Genomic DNA, 7,500 nt, shown 5'->3' on the forward strand with positions numbered 1-7,500 from the left:
TTCCCCGCCTTTGGTGGACGTTTTCCCGAAACTGGTTAATGAGTTCCCACGAAACTGGTTAATGAGTTCCCACGAAACTGGTTAATGAGTTCCCCCGCGGTTGGCTGATCTTTTCCCGGCTGTTGCTTAATCTGTTCCCCGCTGCTCCTGAGACTAAGGGCAGCTGCTTAATGTGCTCCCCCCTGTTGGACAAAGGCTTCCCGCCGTTGGTTGATGCTTTCCCCGCCTCTGGTGGAAGATTTCCCGAAACTGGTTAATGAGTTCCCCCGAAACTGGTTAATGAGTTCCCACGAAGCTGTTTTCCCCGCTGCTGGTTCATTTGTGCACCGCTGCTCCTGATACTAAGGGCAGCTGCTTAATGTGCTCCCCCCTGTTGGACAAAGGCTTCCCCGCCGTTGGTTGATGCTTTCCCCGCCTCTGGTTGATGTTTTCCCGAAACTGGTTAATGAGTTCCCACGAAACTGGTTAATGAGTTCCCCCGCGGTTTCCTGATCTTTTCCCGGCTGCTGCTAAATCTGATCCCCGCTGCTCCTGATACTAAGGGCAGCTGCTTAATGTGCTCCCCCCTGTTGGACAATGGCTTCCCCGCCGTTGGTGCATGTTTTCCCCGCCTTTGGTGGAAGGTTTCCCGAAACTGGTTAATGAGTTCCCACGAAAACTGGTTAATGAGTTCCCACGGAGTTGTTGTCCCCGCTGCTGGTTCATTTGTACCCCGCTGCTCCTGATACTAAGGGCAGCTGCTTAATGTGCTCCCCCCTGTTGGACAATGGTTTCCCCGCCGTTGGTGCATGTTTTCCCCGCCTTTGGTGGAAGGTTTCCCGAAACTGGTTAATGAGTTCCCACGAAACTGGTTAATGAGTTCCCACGGAGTTGTTTTCCCCGCTGCTGGTTCATTTGTACCCCGCTGCTCCTGATACTAAGGGCAGCTGCTTAATGTACTCCCCCCTGTTGGACAATGGCTTCCCCGCCGTTGGTGCATGTTTTCCCCGCCTCTGGTTGATGTTTTCCCGAAACTGGTTAATGAGTTCCCACGAAACTGGTTAATGAGTTCCCCCGCGGTTGGCTGATCTTTTCCCGGCTGTTGCTTAATCTGATCCCCGCTGCTCCTGATACTAAGGGCAGCTGCTTAATGTACTCCCCCTGTTGGACAATGGCTTCCCGCCGTTGGTGCATGTTTTCCCCGCCTTTGGTGGAAGGTTTCCCGAAACTGGTTAATGAGTTCCCAGGAAACTGGTTAATGAGTTCCCACGGAGTTGTTTTCCCCGCTGCTTGTTCATTTGTACCCCGCTGCTCCTGATACTAAGGGCAGCTGCTTAATGTGCTCCCCACTGCTGGACAATGGCTTCCCCGCCGTTGTTGATGCTTTCCCCGCCTTTGGTGGATGTTTTCCCGAAACTGGTTAATGAGTTCCCACGAAACTGGTTAATGAGTTCCACGAAACTGGTTAATGAGTTCCCACGAAGCTGTTTTCCCCGCTGCTGGTTCATTTGTACCCCGCTGCTCCTGATACTAAGGGCAGCTGCTTAATGTGCTCCCCACTGTTGGACAATGGCTTCCCCGCCGTTGGTTCATGTTTTCCCCGCCTTTGGTGGAAGTATTCCCGAAACTGGTTAATGAGTTCCCACGAAACTGGTTAATGAGTTCCCCCGCGGTTGGCTGATCTTTTCCCGGCTGTTGCTTAATCTGATCCCCGCTGCTCCTGATACTAAGGGCAGCCACTTAATGTGCTCCCCACTTTTGGACAAGGGCTTCCCGGCCGTTGGTTCATGCTTTCCCCGCCTTTGGTGGAGGTTTTCCCGAAACTGGTTAATGAGTTCCCACGAAACTGGTTAATGAGTTCCCCCGCGGTTTCCTGATCTTTTCCCGGCTGTTGCTTAATCTGATCCCCGCTGCTCCTGACACTAAGGGCAGCTGCTTAATGTGCTCCCCACTGTTGGACAATGGCTTCCCCGCCGTTGGTTGATGTTTTCCCCGCCTTTGGTGGACGTTTTCCCGAAACTGGTTAATGAGTTCCCACGAAACTGGTTAATGAGTTCCCACGGAACTGGTTAATGAGTTCCCCCGCGGTTGGTTGATCTTTTCCCGGCTGTTGCTTAATCTGATCCCCGCTGCTCCTGATACTTAGGGCAGCTGCTTAATGTGCTCCCCCCTGTTGGACAATGGCTTCCCCGCCGTTGGTTGATGTTTTCCCCGCCTTTGGTGGACGTTTTCCCGAAACTGGTTAATGAGTTCCCCCGAAACTGGTTAATGAGTTCCCACGAAGTTGTTTTCCCCGCTGCTGGTTCATTTGTACCCCGCTGCTCCTGATACTAAGGGCAGCTGCTTAATGTGCTCCCCCCTGTTGGACAATGGCTTCCCGCCGTTGGTGCATGTTTTCCCCGCCTTTGGTGGACGTTTTCCCGAAACTGGTTAATGAGTTCCCACGAAACTGGTTAATGAGTTCCCACGGAGTTGTTTTCCCCGCTGCTTGTTCATTTGTACCCCGCTGCTCCTGATACTAAGGGCAGCTGCTTAATGTGCTCCCCCCTGTTGGACAATGGCTTCCCCGCCGTTGGTGCATGTTTTCCCCGCCGTTGGTGGCAGTTTTCCCGAAACTGGTTAATGAGTTCCCACGAAACTGGTTAATGAGTTCCCCCGCGGTTGGCTGATCTTTTCCCGGCTGTTGCTTAATCTGATCCCCGCTGCTCCTGATACTAAGGGCAGCTGCTTAATGTGCTCCCCCCGGTTGGACAATGCCTTCCCCGCCGTTGGTTCATGCTTTCCCCGGCCTTTGGTGGAAGTTTTCCGAAACTGGTTAATGAGTTCCCCCGAAACTGGTTAATGAGTTCCCACGAAGCTGTTTTCCCGCTGCTGGTTCATTTGTACCCCGCTGCTCCTGATACTAAGGGCAGCTGCTTAATGTGCTCCCCCCTGTTGGACAAAGGCTTCCCCGCCGTTGGTTGATGTTTTCCCCGCCTTTGGTGGACGTTTTCCCGAAACTGGTTAATGAGTTCCCCCGAAACTGGTTAATGAGTTCCCCCGCGGTTGGCTGATCTTTTCCCGGCTGTTGCTTAATCTGATCCCCGCTGCTCCTGATACTAAGGGCAGCTGCTTAATGTGCTCCCCCCGGTTGGACAATGCCTTCCCCGCCGTTGGTTCATGCTTTCCCCGCCTTTGGTGGAAGTTTTCCCGAAACTGGTTAATGAGTTCCCCCGAAACTGGTTAATGAGTTCCCACGAAGCTGTTTTCCCGCTGCTGGTTCATTTGTACCCCGCTGCTCCTGATACTAAGGGCAGCTGGCTTAATGTGCTCCCCCCTGTTGGACAAAGGCTTCCCCGCCGTTGGTTGATGCTTTCCCCGCCTCTGGTTGATTTTTCCCGAAACTGGTTAATGAGTTCCCAGGAAACTGGTTAATGAGTTCCCACGAAACTGGTTAATGAGTTTCCCCCGCGGTTGGTTGATCTTTTCCCGGCTGTTGCTTAATCTGATCCCCGCCGCTCCTGATACTAAGGGCAGCTGCTTAATGTGCTCCCCCCTGTTGGACAATGGCTTCCCCGCCGTTGGGTGCATGTTTTCCCCGCCTTTGGTGGACGTTTTCCCGAAACTGGTTAATGAGTTCCCACGAAACTGGTTAATGAGTTCCCACGAAACTGGTTAATGAGTTCCCCCGCGGTTGGCTGTTCTTTTCCCGGCTGTTGCTTAATCTGATCCCCGCTGCTCCTGATACTAAGGCAGCTGCCTAATGTGCTCCCCACTGTTGGACAATGGCTTCCCCGCCGTTGGTTGATGCTTTCCCCGCCTTTGGTGGACGTTTTCCCGAAACTGGTTAATGAGTTCCCACGAAACTGGTTAATGAGTTCCCACGAAGTTGTTTTCCCCGCTGCTGGTTCATTTGTACCCCGCTGCTCCTGATACTAAGGGCAGCTGCTTAATGTGCTCCCCCCTGTTGGACAATGGCTTCCCCGCCGTTGGTGCATGTTTTCCCCGCCTTTGGTGGAAGTTTTCCCGAAACTGGTTAATGAGTTCCCACCGAAACTGGTTAATGAGTTCCCCCGCGGTTGGCTGATCTTTTCCCTCCTGTTGCTTAATCTGATCCCCGCTGCTCCTGATACTAAGGGCAGCTGCTTAATGTGCTCCCCACTGTTGGACAAAGGCTTCCCCGACGTTGGTTGGTGTTTTCCCCGCCTTTGGTGGACGTTTTCCCGAAACTGGTTAATGAGTTCCCACGAAACTGGTTAATGAGTTCCCACGAAACTGGTTAATGAGTTCCCCCGCGGTTGGGCTGTTCTTTTCCCGGCTGTTGCTTAATCTGTTCCCCGCTGCTCCTGATACTAAGGGCAGCTGCTTAATGTGCTCCCCCCCGTTGGACAATGGCTTCCCCGCCGTTGGTTGATGTTTTCCCCGCCTTTGGTGGACGTTTTCCCGAAACTGGTTAATGAGTTCCCCCGAAACTGGTTAATGAGTTCCCCACGAAGCTGTTTTCCCCGCTGCTGGTTCATTTGTACCCCGCTGCTCCTGATACTAAGGGCAGCTGCTTAATGTGCTCCCCCCTGTTGGACAAAGGCTTCCCCGCCGTTGGTGCATGTTTTCCCCGCCTTTGGTGGAAGTTTTCCCGAAACTGGTTAATGAGTTCCCAGGAAACTGGTTAATGAGTTCCCCCGCGGTTGGCTGATCTTTTCCCGGCTGTTGCTTAATCTGATCCCCGCTGCTCCTGATACTAAGGGCAGCTGCTTAATGTGCTCCCCCCGGTTGGACAATGGCTTCCCCGCCGTTGGTTCATGCTTTCCCCGCCTTTGGTGGAGGTTTTCCCGAAACTGGTTAATGAGTTCCCACGAACTGGTTAATGAGTTCCCAGGAAACTGGTTAATGAGTTCCCCCGCGGTTGGCTGATCTTTTCCCGGCTGTTGCTTAATCTGATCCCCGCTGCTCCTGATACTAAGGGCAGCTGCTTAATGTGCTCCCCACTGTTGGACAATGGCTTCCCGGCCGTTGGTTGATGCTTTCCCCGCCTTTGGTGGAAGTTTTCCCGAAACTGGTTAATGAGTTCCCCCGAAACTGGTTAATGAGTTCCCACGAAACTGGTTAATGAGTTCCCACGAAGTTGTTTTCCCCGCTGCTGGTTCATTTGTACCCCGCTGCTCCTGATACTAAGGGCAGCTGCTTAATGTGCTCCCCCGGTTGGACAATGGCTTCCCCGCCGTTGGTTCATGCTTTCCCCGCCTTTGGTGGAGGTTTTCCCGAAACTGGTTAATGAGTTCCCACGAAACTGGTTAATGAGTTCCCAGGAAACTGGTTAATGAGTTCCCCCGCGGTTGGTTGATCTTTTCCCAGGCTGTTGCTTAATCTGATCCCCGCTGCTCCTGAGACTAAGGGCAGCTGCTTAATGTGCTCCCCACTGTTGGACAGTGGCTTCCCCGCCGTTGGTTGATGCTTTCCCCGCCTTTGGTTGATGTTTTCCCGAAACTGGTTAATGAGTTCCCACGAAACTGGTTAATGAGTTCCCCCGCGGTTTCCTGATCTTTTCCCGGCTGTTGCTTAATCTGATCCCCGCTGCTCCTGATACTAAGGGGCAGCTGCTTAATGTGCTCCCCCCTGTTGGACAATGGCTTCCCCGCCGTTGTTTGATGTTTTCCCCGCCTTAGGTGGACGGTTTCCCGAAACTGGTTAATGAGTTCCCACGAAACTGGTTAATGAGTTCCCCCGCGGTTGGCTGATCTTTTCCCGGCTGCTGCTTAATCTCTTCCCCGCTGCTCCTGAGACTAAGGGCAGCTGCTTGATGTGCTCCCCCCCCCTGTTGGACAATGGCTTCCCCGCCGTTGGTTGATGCTTTCCCCGCCTTTGGTGGAAGTTTTCCCGAAACTGGTTAATGAGTTCCCACGAAACTGGTTAATGCGTTCCCACGACACTGGTTAATGAGTTCCCCCGCGGTTGGCTGATCTTTTCCCGGCTGCTGCTTAATCTCTTCCCCGCTACTCCTGAGACTAAGGGCAGCTGCTTAGTGTACTCCCCGTTGTTGGTTTCCTGGCTTCCCCAGTGTTTTGCCTGCCGTTGGTTCATGTCTTCCCGATATTTCGTTCATGTTTTCCCCCGAAGTTGGTGAATGTTTTCCCGGCTGTTGGATAATCTGTTCCCCGCTGCTCCTGAGACTAAGGGCAACTGCTTAATGTACTCCCCGCTGGTGGTTAATGGCTTCCCCGGTGTTTGTTCAACCCCCCGCACCCGCGGTTAGGGTTAGGGGTTCGGGTTAGGGTTAGGGTCAAGGCACAGGCAGAAACACGCCCTTACTACACACTCCATGCTCACAAGCACTCCACATTGACTCTCCACGCCGCCACAGGCGCCCCTCACGCCGGCCACACTTTCAAATTGCTCCGTTAGGGTTAGGGTTAGGGTTAGGGCTAGGGCTAGGGCTCGGGTTAGGGTTCGGGTGACGGCTACGGTTAGGGTTAGCGCTAGGGTTAGGGTTAGTGTTAGGGTCAAGGCACAGGCAGAAACACGCCCTTACAACACACTCCATGCTCACAAGGACTCCACATCGACTCTCCACGCCCGCACAGGCGTCCCTCGCGCCGGCCACACTTTCAAATTGCTCCCTTAGGGTTAGGCTTAGGGTTAGGCTAGGGTTAGGGTTAGGGCTAGGGCTCGGGCTAGGGTTAGGCTTAGTGTTAGGGTTAGGGCTAGCGTTAGGGCTATGGTTAGGGTTAGGGCCACGGTTAGGGTTAGGGTTAGGGTTAGGGCTAGTGTTAGGGTTAGGGTTAGGGTTAGTGTTAGGGTGAGGGCTAGGGTTAGGGCTTTGGTTAGGGTTAGGGTTAGGGCCACGGTTAGGGTTAGGGTTTGGGCTAGGGTTAGGGTTAGGGTTAGGGTTAGTGTTAGGGTTAGGGCTAGGGTTAGGGCTTTGGTAAGGGTTAGGGTTAGGGTTTGGGCTAGGGCCACGGTTAGGGTTAGGGTTAGGGTTTGGGCTAGGGTTAGGGTTAGGGTTAGTGTTAGGGTTAGGGCTAGGGTTAGGGCTTTGGTCAGGGTTAGGGTTAGGGTTTGGGCTAGGGTTAGGGTTAGTGTTAGGGTTAGGGTTAGTGTTAGGGTTAGGGCTAGGGTTAGGGCTTTGGTTAGGGCTAGGGCCACGGTTAGGGTTAGGGTTAGGGTTTGGGCGAGGGTTAGGGCTTTGGTTAGGGTTTGGGTTAGGTTTTGGGCTAGGGCTAGGGTTAGTGTTAGGGTTAGGGTTAGTGTTAGGGTTAGGGCTAGGGTTAGGGCTTTGGTTAGGGTTAGGGCCACGGTTAGGGTTAGGGTTTGGGCTAGGGTTAGGGTTAGTGTTAGGGTTAGGGTTTGGGCTAGGGTTAGGGTTAGGGTTAGGGTTAGTGTTAGGGTTAGGGCTAGGGTTAGCGCTTTGGTTAGGGTTAGGGTTTGGGCTAGGGTTAGGGTTAGGGTTAGGGTTAGTGTTAGGGTTAGGGCTAGGGCTAGGGCTTTGGTTAGGGTTAGGGCCACGGTTAGGGTTAGGGTTTGGGCTAGGGTTAGGGTTCGGGTTAG

The sequence above is a fragment of the Mustelus asterias genome, unplaced genomic scaffold (genome assembly GCF_964213995.1).
Source record: "Mustelus asterias unplaced genomic scaffold, sMusAst1.hap1.1 HAP1_SCAFFOLD_2670, whole genome shotgun sequence".
Classification (NCBI taxonomy): Eukaryota; Metazoa; Chordata; class Chondrichthyes; order Carcharhiniformes; family Triakidae; genus Mustelus; species Mustelus asterias.